This window comes from Tamandua tetradactyla, chromosome 8 (assembly GCF_023851605.1).
Source record: "Tamandua tetradactyla isolate mTamTet1 chromosome 8, mTamTet1.pri, whole genome shotgun sequence".
Classification (NCBI taxonomy): domain Eukaryota; kingdom Metazoa; phylum Chordata; class Mammalia; order Pilosa; family Myrmecophagidae; genus Tamandua; species Tamandua tetradactyla.
The window spans coordinates 65,815,793-65,833,966 of NC_135334.1; the positions used below are offsets into that span (position 1 = coordinate 65,815,793).

General features: G+C 42.0%; 1 protein-coding gene across 5 annotated transcripts in view; it reads left to right on the plus strand.

Moving 5' to 3' along the window:
- TENM4 (teneurin transmembrane protein 4) overlaps nucleotides 1–18,174 on the plus strand; it is a 780,788-nt gene that overhangs the window by 622,769 nt on the left and 139,845 nt on the right. The window lies entirely within an intron of this gene.

An 18,174-nucleotide genomic window follows, 5' to 3' on the forward strand; every position in this document is an offset into this window, starting at 1 on the left:
TAGGGTTTTGAGTGATCTGATCCCACCTGCACTTCTGGCCAGATCCCCTGCAAGATCCTCAGCTCTGTGAGGATAACAGACAATCTTATTCATCTGCACATCCCCAGGGATAGGCCTGATCTACAGCAGCTGCTCAGTAGTAGTGGTGAGCAAATGGGTGGGCACATTTCTGCTTGTAGCAGTTGGTTCACCATAGGGTTTCAACATCTAAAATTCAAAGGACGATTATGTTGGCACCCCTCTGCTGGTGGTAATTTATGATTTCTAGACACTCTCAGGGTGAGAATTAAATGAAAAGATATATGAAGCACTTAACAGTATTTACATACCGCGGGTGATGTTTGCATCTAATATCTCCTTTAATCCACACAACCCTGTGAGATTACATGTCTCTACTTTACAAATTTATTTAACACTTTAATCAATGAATAATTATTGAGCAGCTACAGTGTACCAGATATTCTTATAACAATGGGGATAAATTGACAAAAAGAAGTCTTGCATTCTAGGAGGGAAGGGGCAGGAAACAAATGAACAAATGAAGATAAATAAACTGATAAAGAAGTTCAGGCTCAGAATATTAAGTAATCCTGCCTGAGGACACACAGCTAAAAAGCAATAGCATTTCCAACTACAATTTTTGACTCTAAATCTCTTTCCTAACAACTTGATGCTGTTTGACCCAAGTGAAGCTCAAATGGTCTCATTATGTTGTGCATTAACAGCTCTGGCTAAGATCAGAAAAGATGGTTGCAACCTTTGGCAAAAATGAGAGCCATGCAGCATTTGTGCCTTTGGAATACTTTGAATTACCTTCCCTCATTGAATGTAGAGTTGATGTTCAATACGCATTCTCAAATGGACTTTTATCCTTGTTTGCAAAGCTCATGATTGCAGGCACAGATGTGCAGGGTCTCAGGAATAATTCCTTTTATATAGCTCTGTTTATAGCAATATAATAAATGGTCCTCTTAAAGCCACACTGGCCTGTATTGTTCATTATGTGGCTGCAGAACTAATTTATGATAGATATATAACTGTCCCTTGCATTGTTAATCCCTGACAAAACTCCATAGCCTCTGATGGAAACAGGTGTATTTTGGGGTGAGATTACTTAACTATTCTCCAACTGGTCCTGTAAAAGGAGACAATAGACTATTTGGAAGGGACTTAATATAGAACTGTTAGATCAGGTCCTCCTCAGTTCTATGCATGCTGCTCTCTGTAATTGGTATGAAACATATGTGGCCTCTTGGGCAAGGCAGAAGCAGCACCACATGGGAAAAAGAACTCCTGAGTCAGATAGACCTGGATTCAAATCTTGCCCTTGCTACTTATTAGTTATAACTTTGGGCAAGTTACTTCACCTCTCTAAACCTCTGTTTTCTCAAGAGAGAAATGAGGATTATAATTGTACCTCCCTTGAGGGGAGGAGGGGTTATTGTGAGAATTATTTAAGAAAATGCAAAAAAGTATTTAGCATGCTACGTGGCCCATGATCAGGGCTCAGTAAATGTTAGCTTATCGTCATGATTATGATAAAACACCCATCAGTGAGAGCCCCTAATAGTAACAAAAACGTTGTTAAGTATAACAGGCAAGATGAATGTGCCCTTTCAGAAATGAAGTTAGTGGTTGAATTTCTAATCTGTAGCTTACTATAACAATGTCATAAACTGTCACAAGATTTGGAATTAAAAAGACAACTTCAAAGTTGTCATCTCCCCATGCAATGGTAATAATAATGTCTGTTTGTCTAGTGCCTCTCAATATAAAAGGGTATTTTGCAGAGACACACACAGAGGCATGCAAATATCATAACCACAACATCCCTCTGAGGTGAGCTATAGTTTCTGCCCATTCCCTCCAGGAGACTTGAGGAGTTGCGGGACTCCAGGTCTAGCCTGCCTCCCATCACCTCGTACTTCCTTCTCCCAGGCCCCTGCTCTCCCCAGCTGTCACTTCCCTTCTGGAAGCCATTTTACAGGATAATGAAAGTGCTTCAGCTGCTCTCTCTATTACTCATCTCTTACTGCCCAGAGTCAATTCTGGTTCCACCACATGCCAACTGTGTGACCCTGACTAGGTATTTAGCTTTCCTTGACGTCAGTTTCCTTGTCTGAAAAATGGAAATACTAATAGTACCTATCATAGAGGGTTATGTGATCATTAAGTTACAGGGTTTACGTACACACTTAGAACAGTGCCTGTCATAGAGTAAGCACTTTATGTGTTTCACCCACCTCCCTTCCAAGGGCACTTCGCTGAGTGGAAGCTGGTTTAAACCTATTGAGCTTCTGCAGTGAAGCTAAGTCAGAGACGTCTCATTGACTCGATGCCAGTATAGCTGAGAGACTGGTTTATTTTCAGGGAGTTAGCTACAGGGTGCTGGAATGAGCACTAGATTTTATTTCAAAAGATCTGCTCCCCCTGACACACACACATACACACACACACACACACACTGATTGAATGACTTCCACAAGTTGCTTAACCTCTGTAAACCTCAGTTTCCTTTCTCTTGGGTAAAATTGCCTTACAGGATTGTTGTAAGGGTAAACTAAGAAAATATAGGTCAAGTGGTTAGTCCCTGGCACAACAAAAAAGCTCGGCAAACACATGTTTAGATTATCTGCTGCCTGCATGGCAGGACTGGCGCAGACACTGCCCAGAGCCTCACCGTCAGGAACTGCAGGCCAGCAGACACAACCTAAGTGATCCTTACTCTGGCAGCCCTGATTGGGGGTTGTTGGATTGGCAGAGATGTTCCTGTGCCATCCACCTCCTTCTAGGAGGGAGGACTGTTTCTTCACTGAGACAAGTGTCTTGCTGTTTGGCACTGAGAACAGGATTTAATGAAAGCAGCTTAAATCAACATGCCCTACACTCAACAACCAACCCTGTAATGAAATAGGAGCTGACAAGTTCCCCAACACTTTGGTTAGGTTTGTGGAAACTGTGAAGTCAGATTTTATACAAATGTTTACTCAGGTCCCTGGGCTCCCAGCAACTTGGCTTCCCATCTCTTCGCAGAAATTCCTCCTTAATTCCAGCCTCTTTTCATGTGGTCTTCCTTCCTGACAGGCTATACAAGAGAACTGTCTGAACAGATTTCTGTGACCCAGAAGAGCACAGTTTACCTGCCCCTTCTTTACCCAACACACCTCTGTCCTTGACTCTGGGCCCAATGGGTCTTGACTTCCTGAGTTGTTAGACAATGAGGATGATGGTGATGATGGTGGTGATTATACTACTGCTGCTCTTTTAGAGTTGGAAAAGGGAAATGATTTGCCCAGAGTAATTCAGCTAATCATTGGCAGAGATTGGATTAATCCAGCACCTCCATTTCCACATACACAATTTTTGCCTCAAACCCCCTTCTCATCCAAAGAGATTTTCTTGTCAATTACCTTGTCCTTCTTCCTGACAGCCCACAAGTAAAGCATTGATTAAAGACCCATCTATTTCTTAGTGCTTACCGTGTACCAGGCACCGAACTCAGTGATTTACAACCTTGATCTTAGTTAACACTCATAACAACCTTGTGAAGGAAGTATAATTGGTTTCATCTCCCTGAAGCTCAGAAAGGTTAAATAACTTGCCATCATCCCCCCCTCCACCCATTAGTAAGTGGCAGAGTTGAGATTCAAGCCAAATTCAGAGCTGGCTCCCTGGTCACCCTTCAGCACTATACTATATACTGTACAGTACATTATAATCTTATCTCTCTCTAACTGAGCTTTGAACTCCATGGGGTCAGGGTCTGTCTTTGTATTTCTAGCACAGGGTCAGACACACGTTGGGTCATCAGTGATTATGGAATGAATGACTTAACCAGTGAAAGGGATAAAAGCAGAGTCTAATAGGAACTCAGAAGAAGGAGGGTCTACGAGCTAAAAACTCTGCTCAGGAACATCCCAGCACATAATGAGACAGATAACCTAATCCCTCCCCTCTTGAGCCACCCCCCAACCCCCATCACACACACGCGCGCACGCACACACACATGCACAACAGAACTAAAACCAATCTCCTGGACTCCTTTTCTGTCACTTTCTTGACTTAGCTCCTAGTAGTTTCATGTGACGTGCCAACCAGCCAGAGCCCCTCCTGGGCAAGAGGTGTCATCATTTCACCTCCTTCATTTCACCTCAGGGAGCAGTCCTGCTGGCCTGGGTCCTTCATCTGCGTTTGCATAAAGTGGGTTCTCTCAGCAGCACCACTGAGCACAGGGACTCCCTTCTCCCATACCTAAGGGCTTTAGTTGGCTTTTCATCCTCCTGGCTCAGAGCTACCTTAGAAAAGGGAAAAACTTTAGCCTCTTTGAGATGGTCCTTAAAACTAGAATAGTTTACCTTTCTTTCAGATACCAATGACTTCTAAAGAAGATTTCAGACTCTATGACATTTTCCGGGGCACCATTTCAAATGCAGTCCCTCCTCTGGCTCCCCCTCAGGGCTTCCCTCCTCCCCTTCACCCCTGCAGCCTTCTGTCCTCTGGTCCCATAAATTCATTACTCATTTCCACTGCTCTTTGAATTCTCTCCAATCTTGTCTTCTATAAATGACTTTTATTTGAGAGGGCTCTCGCACTACATTATATTCCTTTGAGTTACTGGCTCACAAAGCAGTACATGGCAGAGATTCTGCCTGTAAAATGCTCCTGCTGGCGGTTTATTATTCTTATTATTCCATCGCAATTGAGTATCCCAGAAAAACAGGTGGAGATGTTTTTGAGATTCTGTGGTGTGGGTTTGGAAGTAGCATGAGCAGTAGGAATTACATGGGATTTGGTGAGACCAAGTTAAATTTTAAAGAGTCAACTTATTCATAATTGTGGCTAATGTGATACCTAATGAGAGTTATTTTACCAAGTCTCGTGTATATGTATGTATATATATAATGTCCAACATGGTGGCTTGGCATTCAGTAATCCCTCAGTAAATGAAGTGTTTCTATATACTTTTTAGGATGCGTGATTAGATCTAAATTAGTCAAACAGTCCTTAGACTCTAACAAATTTAAACTTGCACAGAATTTGTATAATGAATGTGTGGAGTCAGAAATCAATGTGACTTTGAACACTTGCTTTCTCTCTCAGAGATTCAGTTTCCTTACAGTTTCTGAGTCTTTCTACCATCCTCTTTCTGTGCCCCATGCTGGTCATTGATTCAAGGTGAGTCATCAGTGTACTGACACATTTATCCCCACACAACTTGGCCAGTGGCCCACAGTGCGAGGGCCACATCATGCTAGCATCTGCCTCATCTCATGACGATGACTTCCTGAGCTCCATTCCAGACAAGAGCACAACCTCCACAGAGAGAGACTCCCAGGCTGGCTTTACACCTCTACCCATCCCGACAGGCACACACATTTGTTTCATTTATTCACAAAACCTTTCCGGTTTTCCTGTGTGCTGGGCACCGCTTGAGGCACCAAGGATAAGAGAGCCCACGGTCCGTATTGAGGAAGAGAGATGCTGAGTTATACAGCATAATACGAGCTCTGCCTGATGTGTGCCCAGTGAAGTTGGGGAGCACGGGAGCAGGAGCAGCAAACCGCCAGAAAAGGGGTCAGAAAGGTACATGGAAAGTCTTCACCAGTGAAGAGACTTCGAGCCAGACCATGAAAGGTGACTAAAAGGTGATTCCCACATGGCAGAGGAGGAGAAGCAGTCCAAGCAGAGGGAACAGCATGTGGAGAAGCACAGAGATTTGAAAGAGTAAGATCTGTTTGCAAAGTCAGACTTCAGTATGGCTGGAAAATAGGAGCCATAGGGTGAGTGGCAGGAAGTAAGACCTAAAAGGTAGGTGGGGTCCAAATCATAGAGTCCACTGAATTCCTTGCTCAAAATCTTGGATTAAAATACTCTTCAGTACATATTAACTATTTCCCTTTCAGACTCCATGTCAGGGTTCTTTGTTTATCTCAGTTAACCTGGCCCAGGTTCTACCTTAACTTAGGGAGGCCTTCCCAAATGCAAACTCAGGTCCTCTGAAATTTCAATTTTTTTCTCTATTACTCTCCTCCCCTACCAAAAAGAAAAGAAAATCACAAAAATATTAACAACAATGAGAGGGTAGATAGAGAGTTTGAAAGCTCTCTTATCAGATTAAGTTACATTTGATGGCAAAATAAAATCCTATGCTTTTAAAAAAAAGAGGAAGCTCAAAGTAGCAACAGAGTTAAAAAAAATTAAAGCTCTAAACATAGCAGTTTATTAGTGCTAAATTTGAAAACGGTAATTCAATTTTATTCACGAGGCAAAATATAATTACATTTAAATTTAAGGGAACAGAATTTAATTCTTATTAATGGCAGAAAGACTAAGAGATGCTTTAATGCCAGAGAAATTGTCTTATGTTCATGGATGGGAGAGAAAATTAGATTCAACATTGAGTATTCTCCCCTGTTACATGTCACATTTGTGTAGCCGGAATTGTTCCCTCTCTGAAAAGCATTAGCTTCTCAGCCCAGAAAGCACAGTACTGACATCCAATTAAACATCAAAAGGAAATGATCAGGTTGGACTATTTCTCTGTACGTATGTTATAGGAGGAGAGACCCAAGGTTAGAATTTCACCTGAGGAATAACATCCATTGAGATACGGCATTCCCTGTACCCCTTCCCAACAGCAAGTGACAACGTAAAATCAAAGTTCAGAATAATAAATATCTGAGAGATTGACACTCTGCAGAAAAGGAGAGGAGGGGCCGGAGGGAGGCAGGGAAGAACCCACCAGTCATCTAGGAAGTGGTATGGAAGTTTAGATGCAATGAGATGTCGATTCCTAACATTTAATCAAAAACTGGGAAATGGGACCCAGTCTGACTTGCTGCTAGATACTGCCAGAGTTAAAGGTTGATAAACCAGGAGCTGGCAGCTTTCTAATTTAGTAGAATTTCCCCCGATAGCCTTGAAACGTTTTCTATCAGAATTGGTGCTCTTCAGTATGCAAATATAAGCCGTGCTGAAATTGAGCTTCAGAAGCAGATTTCTGTTTGGATGCCTTAGCTGATATCTTACACAAAATCTCATTGTCCTCCTGAATCACAATGCTGATATAATATCTTGTAATCTTAAAAAATTACTATTCTTTGAGTGGAAGTTTTGCATTTTACAGAGCTGCTTCATGTATGTGCTTCATGATTTATTCAAACAGCAAGTACATACGCCTCTGACATTGCAGATGGCATTCTTCCCAGAAAATCAGCATTCATCAAGCTTGGGTGCCTTGCCTAAAGGCACTCTGGGAAAACAAGGACCAAATCCAGGTTCTCCTGACATCAGAACCCATGTTTATCCCCTGCACACTCCGCATGGGCCATTAAAAAGATTTATGCTGATACAGCCGATGCCAGGTTTATAAGGTACCACGTCATTTGGTAACACTGCCAGGAACCTTTTCACAGGGATGATCAGAGTGGTTTCTTAGAAGAAGCAGGATTTAAGGTGAGAGGTGGAAGCTGGGTTTGAGTGGGCAGACATAGAAGGAAGAGACACGTACCATGCAGCAGTATACTGTGAAAGCCAAAGATTTGCAACATGTACAAAGATGGGACAAACCATGGCATCTTCTCAGACTGACGAGTAGTTTTGAATGGCTTAGCTTAGGATATTTGCAATAGTAGTGAGAAGTGGGGAAGAGGTGAAGGAAGTCAGCAGGCGTCAGTTCCTGAATGGCCTTGAAAGAATAGAAGTTTTATCTGTCAATGGGAAGCCACTGAAAAGTTTTAAGCAGAAGTGTGACATAGTCAAATTTGGTTTTAGAACACCTACTCCATTGTCAGGAGGCAGTTTGCTGCCTAGGGGACTTCTAGGCAGAGACGTCCTGGAGAGCTCTGGAGAGCTCTGGAGAGATGAGCACATGACTTGGTGGAGAGACTGGGCCTTTTACAAAAGATTGTCATGATTGGGGCTCTCTGGGAAGAGGATTGAATTTCAGTGGTCTCTTGAATTCACCCAGCCAGGCCCTTTGAGTAGGGTTCCTTTGTGTTCCATTCCTGGTCAAACATACACATCCCATACTGTGTATGTTTGACCAGGACTGGAACCAGAATTTCTGGTTCTTTGCTCACAAGTACTTTGTCCTAGCTTGTCAGGGTTTGATCAAAATGCCTTGCTACCTCTAGCATGTCCTAGTTTGAAGAAACAATATGATCTTTCCACTATCAAGGAAATCACTGAAATCATAAACTATTTTAACCTGAAGTTAAACATATATGATCTTTTCTGATCGGAAAAGGAAAAAAAAAATCCTGCAAAATCAGACCCTGTTTGAGGCCTGCGCCAGGCTAGTTTTGAGCTTCTCTAATCAGGAAGCCAGATACCTTTCCATTAAGATGAATAGCAGTGTCTTGCTACTTCTTGGAATAGGTGCTTGTAAAAGCTTGAAATTCATGTCCTGCAGGAATAGGTGTGGAGCCTCGCTATGCACCAACATACTGGAATCCACTTCTCTGCTTCATTTGAAAGCTCTCTGAGCTTCTTGAGTAAGGTGAAAGGCTATGTGGTTTCCAGGGCTCATTAGTTTTCTGCCATCTAGATCTGTGGAACTGAGCTATAGCTTGGAGCAGTTCTGACCCTCGGGTAATAAGGAAGGAAGTTGAAAAACGCAGGAGAGTAGCTTGGTTTGGCCTTAATGTCTAAAGGATTCTAATTACCGTAAGGAGGTTGTAGGCTCCTTTCCTGTACCTTTTTCCCCTTCTGGCCTCTTCCTGAATCCTGTACTGAGACTAAAAAGCCATCTTCACAGTTTAGTGAGGGAGCAAGAGAAAGTGGGTGCCACCTTCAGGGAACACTGATTTGTTCAAAATATAGAGGGATCTGGGTTGTAGGAGAGAATGGAAGTAGTTAACCTTTATCCCAGGCACTGTGTCTGGCTCTGCTCATTTACAAGCATACATAGACTTGCGTTCCTTGACAACAGGAATGATTTCATATTAATCTTTTCGTTTCCAGCCTCTGGGGTTATTTGATACATGGTACGTGACCAGTACATTTTCTGATCAATTAGAAAATTCCAGTAGATTTGTATCTTCACCATTTTATAAATAACAAAGGGAAGATTCAAAGGTGATAATTTGCTTCACATAGCTAGGAAGCAGCACACAGCCTCTTGAACGCAGCTTACCTAACTCTGAGCCTCTGCTCTGTACAAAATCATAGAACCTTGAATAGTCACAGAGAGCCCTCTGCCTCACACGACTTGAACAGAAGATATGTTTCCAGGGTAAGGCTTACTGGGGGATGCAGAGACTAATCTGGTTATGGCAAGTTCTGGAAGCAATACAGGCAGCTTAATAACCCCCATAAAGAAAGATCACCCAAATTGCTTTGGGAAGGCAGATGAAGATAAAACTACTTCCAGCTGGACCCTTTTCAGGAGGCAGTGACATTGGAACGAGAACTCAAAGCACCTGAGATTTAAACATGTAAGCATCAGGGCAGAGGATAGCCTAGAAGTGCAAAAGCCATGTGCAGAAGTACAGAAGTGAGACCAAGTGAACCGAGGTCCTTCTTTTAGCCATGTGTCTAGGTGTCTCTTTCCCTGATTGTTTTCTGAAGGCAGCCATCACGTTCTTGCTCAAGTACTGACATGTATATCACTATATGTCAGTCTTATCACTATAAGAGCCTAGAGAATCACATCTCTCTCTAGGCTCTTGTTTTCCCTTTTTCTCTTTTGCTCCTATGTCCGTTGAAAGGAGACCTACTAGCCAGAACCAGGCCACTTCCTACCCAAGATCAGCAATCCACTGGCTTGCCCTCCTTCTTCCTCCTCTCCTGTCCCTATGGTTCATCACCTCCAGCTGTCTTCCTTCATCACACACAACTTGCTAGGCTCTGTGCCTTACTTCCACACCCAACTTGCAAAACCCAGCATCATCCTAACCATTCCCCATCTTTGATCTTACAACTGGGCCTCTGGGTACCACCAAGCCAAATCACACCATGAGTATCGGGCAACCACGTACTTATGATCTTCAGCCTTTTCTGGGCCTCCTAGCTGCAGTTCCTTTATATGCTTTTTGAGTTCTTGCTCTCCTTCCCCCCTTCTTTTAAATGTTCACATCTTTCCACCAGCACCAGGCTCCACAGAGATTCCTGCCTCCAACCTCACTGAAAATACTGAGGGGGTTGACTAAGCAGTGTCCCATGATCCTGACCTGTGCCCTCTTCACCCTGTTCTCCACACATCTTTTTACACTTCTCCCCAGAGGATAAGATACCCATTAAGCCTGTTCCTCTGATTATGCTCCCACTCCACTTATCATCCCTTTGCTCTCCAGTATCTTCAAACCTTTCCTTCCCCTGGCTCTTTCAAGCATTTAAACATCTAAGTTTTCCATATAGTGGGAAAACTATAAAAGATGGACAAGATACAAAGCACACTGCATAGTGTTAATTTAACCCTTACTCAAACCCAAGATGTTGGTATTTATACCCAGTTTTATAGATGAGAAAATCGAGGCACAGAGAGATTAACTTTTCCAGGCCACACAGTTGAATACATGAATGAGAGTTGTATGGTCTGGTGACTGGTCAAATGCTGGCTGGATAATTAGATTATTGGGTGGATGGACAGATGGATGGATTGATGAATGGGCATATGGATGGAGTATGAAAAGACAGACAAAGAAACAAAAGGACAATACTTACATTGGGTCAGAATGAGGAAAGAGACTAAGATTTTGATCGCAGGAATCCTATGGTCCAGTGGGGCGGGGGGTGGGGGGGACCCAACATATAATTAGCAATCTTGGAACCCTGTCACATTACCTCTGATGTTTTGCTTCGGCCTAATCCCACAATTCACAGACCAAAAAGCTATGTTAATCATGGTCACCTGTCTTTCTAGCTAAATTGCTTTGAGCAAGTCATTTAATCTCTGCAAACTATGATATGGGACTGATAATTGCAGTGTTGTTGGGAAGATTTAGTGAGGTAATGTTTGTGTGCTACCAAGAATGGTTCTGGCATGTAGGCACTCCATTTTCTCCTTATTTTTGCCTTAAATGCTGAAGAGTGTGGCTTTAAGTGCCCAAGGATTTCAGAGAAATTCCCCCAAGCTGTACATAACTCAGATGAGCTAGTAATGAATGGAAAACCCCAGCAGGAATCATTTTACATTATTTAACTGTCTATTAAAATTTTTTTCAGGCCACTCTAAGAACTTCAGGTCCCGGATAATACAGAACAATTTTACCTACTATCTATCCCTTTTAGAGTTAAATACAGACATTTACTAAAGGACTTCCCAGGAGGTCAAATGAGATCAAGGCTCTATTTCCCATCCCTGGAATTTTAAAACAGCTTCACCTGCATCTGTTCCTTGTTCAGCAGGAAAGTATACAGATCCTTTGGTGGGGTGCCTTTGACAACCCGCCCCCACCACACACACACACCACTCATGTCAATTTTAAGCATCTTTCCAAGTAGAAGAAATTTTATGGGAAAATTATGCTTAAGTCTCTTCCTTTAGGGGAAAGAAGCAGCTTTCCCTACCAGCTATTTTAATGAACAGGATAGTAAAATGAGTTCAGACAAATTAAAACATACTGGTGCTAAGTCCCAAACTTCATCCTGGCTTATATGGGGATTAACATTTAATGAGAGAAGCCTGGGGTGATTTTTTTCCCTCATGTTAACATTTTGGGGCACAATTAACCTATAACCAAACCTTGCATCTTTTCCGTACCCCTTTCACCTCTTCCTTGTATGTCCACTACTTCCACGTGATAGAAAGATAAAGGTTGTGGCTTGGATACTGATGTGAAGGAAGATGTGTCTGAGGATGTAAAGAATGAGGCACTCTAAAAGAACAATTCTCAGTCAGAGTTGAAGAAGATGAGTTTCTAAGCTGAGGCACAAAGGACACTGATAGTGTATAGGAACATATTTAACAAAATAAATGTTGCACAATACAGCTCTGAAATAGAGATGAGCCAACTGACCCAATATTTCCTCCATGAAGCTTCCTTTTATTCAATTGCTGTGCCATGCCTGGTACTAGTTGCCAAGAGAACCAAGATTAATAAAAGTTAGGCTCTGCCTAGATTTCTGACTTTCTGATCAGTTGATTGGTTGATTACTAGCTGATAACTCAGGCATTCCACCAGTCTTCCCGCTGCCCTCAAGAAGAAATCTGGTATAATTATTTTATGAAAGGCTGTTCCAACCCAACTCTCAAAGAACTCCAGATGGCACAGCCCTAAGACCAGAGAACACCCTAGGCAGAGTTAAGAATGCATTTTATTAAGACTCACAAATATAAGAAGATTCTTCCTGATGGTGGCTGGTCAGGAAATGGAAGTCAGTGCTCTGCAAAGGCACGGAAGTGAGTGCAATGGCTTGTAAGGGTTTAGGACAAGGGTGTCTGAACAGTTTCAACAGGGCCTCGTGACACCCGGGTCTGAAGCTTTCTTATCAACAGTGATAAAGGGAGGGGAGTTTTAATGCTTTGTTTACGATACCATCTGTACATTCTCCCCCCCGACCCCAAGGAGGTCTGATGACCTTCAGCCTCTGTCTCAGTTATAGATGGGTACGTGATATATTCTCAACATGAAGCTAGGTAGGGCCTGGGCCCTGGGTCTCCCAAAAGCTAAAGCCCTGTTTTACCTTTGATATATGATTTCTTCCATCATTCTTTAACCCAATGAAACAGTTCTTATTATCTGTATTATATGGAATAGGAAAACTAAGCATAGAAATTTATGTAAATTGCTCAAAGTTATGGAACTTGGGAAGGGCAAAGCAAGATTAAAATCCTTGTCTGTTTACCTATGTTCTAGATCCTGTCTCTATAAATTTGCTTATTCTAATTATTTCATATCAATGAGGTCATACACTATGTGTCCTTTTGTGCCTGGCTTATTAGGTTGCCAGGGCATGGGCTGGGGGTAGGGAATGGGCTTTAATGCTTACATTGTACAGAGATTCTATTAGGTTGATCAAAAAGGTTTTGCAATGAATGGTGGTGATGATGACAACATTATGATCATAATTAACAGTACTGAATTATATATGTGAATGTGGTTAAAAGAGAAAATTTTAGGACGTATATATGTTATTAGAATACAATTTTAAGAAAACAGGACTGCCCAACACAGTGAACCCTTTTGTTGAAGATGAACTTAGTTAATAGCACAATTACAAAAATGTTCTTTAATGAATTGTAACAAACATACCACACTAATGCAGGTGTTAATAATAGGGTGGTATGAGGGTACTTTGTATTTCCTGCATGATTTTTCCTATAAACCAACATTCTGTCTAATAAAAGAAGAAAAAATCAAAAAAAAAAAAAAGTTAGGCTCTGCCATCCAGTGAGCTTCCAGTTAAAGAGAATATAGATGTGTACACAGATGAGGCAAGGGAAGGAGCAGGATGAGGAGGAGAAAGCACTGTGGATCTGACTTTCCATAGTAGAAGAGCTACCATGTACATGAGCCTGGCCTTGTTTATTTCCAAGGTCCTTTACAGTCAATCAAGAACTTTACAAGCTTTGAAATGAGAATTTTAGAACAGTTGGAGATTTTTGCCTGATTTTAAGAGGTAAACATTACAAATAGATATGGCTTCTAACTAGATTTTGATACAGTCTTGGCTGATGGTGCCAGACTAGATGACCAGAGGAAAAGCTTCATACCTAAGTTTTGAAGCTGCTACTGGGCAAAGCAAATATTTTGCTCTTCAGTAAGGTGCTCCTTTGCTAGGTGACCTTGAGCTGTGTTGACACAATACATCTTAGGTCTCCATAAATCAGTCATACATGCAAACTAGTTTACATAGAACTTTTCACATATAGTATCCTTCAGTCATCATCACCATATAACTATCCCCATAGGGGGAACATTATTACTTTCTCCCAAATGAGGGGTGAAGAATTCAGGATCAGAGAGATTAAGGAATTCTGTTTAATTCCATAGCTAGGAATTCAGGAAGTACCAAGTCACAACCCAGCATCCAGTCAGGAGAACTCTAATGGTGGCTTTGTGAAATTCAGCTAGCTTTTATCAAATCTTCCCTTGTATTGGGTATGTTGCACAAGTCAGAATTCACATCTAACCTTTTAAGTCTAGCATACTTGCTGCTACATCTCATTTCCTTTCTTATAAAAATATGTGTATGTATAATTTATTATATCCTGACTGTACCAGGTACTATGCAAAACAGTTTCATTCTTGTTAACCTGTTTAATTAATTTAGGGTTATGTCTGTCTACTATACTAGAATGTTAACTTCTTGAGGTCAAGAAAGAAGTATATTTATAAAAATCGCCATTGGATTTCCAGTGCCCAATATAGGATTTGCTCACAATAAAGCACTCAAGAAATTAAACAAATGAGTATAATTCCTACAAAGGCTTGTAACAGTAGTTGGCGTTTTCCCCAGTTCACAAATGAGGAAATGAGATTTAGAAAAGTGCTGTGACCCAAATTTCACAAGGACCACTTTCATTATATAAAAATCATCCACATTGTCAAAGCACATTCTTTAGCATCATCCTATTTGGTTTTCACCAGCTACCCGAGATAGTTATATCACTTTGTTACTGTCAAAGCAGAATCACTGTTTTAATGTCAAAGTAGAATTGGAGAAGGAAAAATAAAGCAGTTCCTTTTATTTCAAGGATAAAAAGAAACATTCAAAGTATATAGAAAAAAAATAACAATCCAGCCTACTACTGGAGGTGTCTCAGATTTCTGCTCCCATTGTGAATGGGTGTATGTCTTCTGCTCTGTCAAAGAGGCCCATCTGCAGAGGAGAACATGAGCACCAACAGGTTTTGTTACCATCAGTTAGCACCTCATAAACATCAAGGTCATGCCCTGTTCAGGCCCCTTCTATTAAAATGTGTAAGAACTCAGGACCCAACTTTTAAAGGCTGCTGGAGGGGTGCCCGGCTCCAGGAGATCATGTCTAATGTTAACTGGCAAGGAAATGGAATGTTTGGATGGACAGCTCCGCAGCCTCCAAATGAGAAGGGTGAGACGAAGTGTCTGAGAAACTCTGCATAGAAGATTTAATAGCGTTCACAAAAATACAGGGTCTGACTAGGATAGAACAAAGGATTAGCAGCAGGGCCAAAAATGGAAGGGATCTGTTGGCAAAATTAGGAGAGACTCTTCATGGTATGCAATCGTTCCTTGCCTATTCTGAAGCTCAGTTTCCTTATCTTTAAAGTGCCTACCTTACACTAGTGTTCAGAGGAGTGTCAAAATAAAGAAAAGTACCAGATAACCACATAACTTTGTACAATTCCCTTATACTATTTGGGTCTCACTGTCCTCACCAATAAGAAGGATAATAGTAGCCAGATGGTCTCACCATGTTATAATAGTTAAGTGAGAAACTGTATGTGAAGAGGGCTTTGAAACTTTAAAGCCTGGTACAAGCTTTAGTTATCAAGTCAAAAAAGACTTTCCCATACATAAACTTGTTTGATCAAGCACCAGTCCTGTGAGTCTGGTGAAGTAGTAATTATTATCCCCATTTTACAGAAAGGGAAATTTACAGAACTTGCCCTATAGTACCTAGCCAGTAAATGTCAAAGCCTTGGTTAAATCCAGATCTATCTGATATGAAGGTTCATGTTTGTTTGTCTGTTTGTTTTAACCCATTGTGCAGAAGCAAAAAGGTGCAGAAGTAGCAGCTGTAGATTATTTGGAAAATCTGTGAAATGCCAGTTTCAGTTTTCACTTTGTCTGAACTGTGATCTCCTGGAGGACAGAGATTGTATCTTACTGACCTCTGCATAACTAACCCCAGGCACAGTCTCTGGCATGCACAGAATATTTACTGGAAGAATAAATGAGTCAGTATGAATTTATTGATGCCTCCTATATATCTGGCCCTTAGTACCTTGTGATGTGGGTGATATCATCATCCCTGCTTCACAGGGAAGGAAAATGAAGTTTGGAGTAATGGAATAGATTGCCTAAAGTCACATAGCTGGCAAAGTTTTGGATGCATATCTGATTCCAAGTCTTACACTCTTTCAACAATAGTGCCTCCATATTAATAAATAAATTAGTGAGCTACCTATTAGCTAAGTCCTGGAGTCAGACAATTAAATGAGAGGAAAGCCTGCCTCCCCTGCCCTTGGCCCCTTCTGAACTCCACAGTCCCTGCTGCCTGCAAATACTAAGGCTTTGGTCCCAGCAGCCTGTCTCTCTCCTGGCTCACACCTTGCTAAACAGAAGTGCTATTTGCTGTTTACTTTCACACCATAAACTGCCACCTGGAAAAAAGTGCTGAGTACACCCAAATAAACAGTAAGTTTACCTTCTCTTCCGGGCTCTCTTGGGAAAGTTCCAGCTCTGAGCCAATGCCTGGCCTCCACACTAACAAAAGAGCCGGGAATTTCAAAGATAGGACCTAGGGAAGCCTGGGGCCTGGAGATTTTCATTCTTTGCCATGAGGAAAGCCCAAGACATTTTCTGTGTGAGCAGTAACATCCTGAGATACCCCCTCTCCTGGAGGGCTGCTCGATGTAGTAATTCTTTGCTCACCCTCACTTGGGGAGTTTTCATAAGGGCAAGTCTCAGAGTTAAGCAGACAAATAGGCTTTGACTGACTTTCAACTAGGCTGAGCTGAGCATGCATGAATCATTTTCACTCCTCAGGCACCTAAAGCCCTGGAACACACTGGTTCATCCATTATCCAACAAACCTTAAATAAGGGACTGTTCTGTACCAAGACCTGTGCAGCGTACCAGGGGTAGAAGTGATCAGAGGAACTGAACCCAGTCCCTATCCTCAGGTTGTTCCTAGATTGATGATGAGCCAGACCCAGAAACAGAAAATCACTTTTTATGTAACGTAGAGAATAACCACAGGGTGAAGAAGCCTTTCAGAGGACCAGGGATATTTGAGCCCAGAGGATAGATTACGCTCTGATGAGCATGTTTATAGCCTCCTGTAATTGTAAGAGCCAGACGAGACCTTGAGATACCATCATCTTCTCCCTGCAGAAGATGAGGAAACTGACACCCAGAGAGGGGAAGTGGTTTTCCCAAGGTCACACAGCAGATTAATGGCTAAGCAGGCATTGACCTCACAATCTAGGTCCTTGGACTCCTGGTCCAAAGTTGCTGTCCTACTTCAATTTCAGGAAAGTTTTCTTGAGTTAGTGATCTTTGCCATGCCCTTCCCTTTTTTTATCTCCCACTTCACTGAGTGCTCACTTCACCCTGTTACGTCAGCAAAAGCTGCTGTGAAGCAGCATCATTACTGTCCACACTCTCCAGCCCTCACTCCGCAGCTCTTCACTATAGATCAGTCAAGTCCAGGAACTTGCCCAGAGTCACACAGCTCAGAAGGTCCTATGTCTGGCATAAAACCCAGGCCCCTAGGCTCCAGATCAGGGCTCTTTACACCCATTTTACAGCTGCCTCCCTTTCCTTGGTGCAGCCCAGAAATCCCATGTGTCGCTACATGTAGTACTTCCCTTTTAATGTAGTGCTTGCAAGTGTCTGGTAGAGGAACACACCGTAACTGTTAACTCTTGCTGTTTTGTTTTAATTCTCATATACGTTAGTCTCTGCCATTTAAGTTGGTATGGAAGATGTGGGCCCCTGAGATCTAATTTTGTTTTCTTTTGTGTTTGAAAAGCAGCTTCAATATTAGTAGCTTTTAAACCAAGACTGCAGCTTAGGCAAGAGTAATGGGCACAGGTGTCAGTTTCACTAGAGGAGAAAGAAATATTTAGTGTGAAAGAAATTAAAGGTGTTGGAATTTTCATATGCGTTTGAAAGATGCTGGGCCATGAGGTATAAGAATCAAATCGCCATTTCTATCACAGCCCTGGCAGAAGGCATCAATAGGCACAGTTGCTCAACGTGTTTCTGAAGCATCAGTAGCATTTTGAAAAATGTCACAACTTCTGCTGCAGGAAGCATGAAGCTCTTGCTGGCCCAGAGCCTGAGGGGCTTGTGAATCAGGTCTTATGTGTGTTGTGCTGTCTCACAGACAGGCCTTTGTGAAGGGCTGGGCAACTTCAGCCCTCCCCAACCACCACCACCGCTGTTTACTTTGGATCTGAAAGCCCATTTAGATAGTGTTTGGAGTTGGGGTAAGGCAAGAATGAGCAGGAGGACAGAGAATTAACCCAGCCAAAGCAGAGAAATCTGCAGATTTTGGACAGCAACTCAGGGTATACCC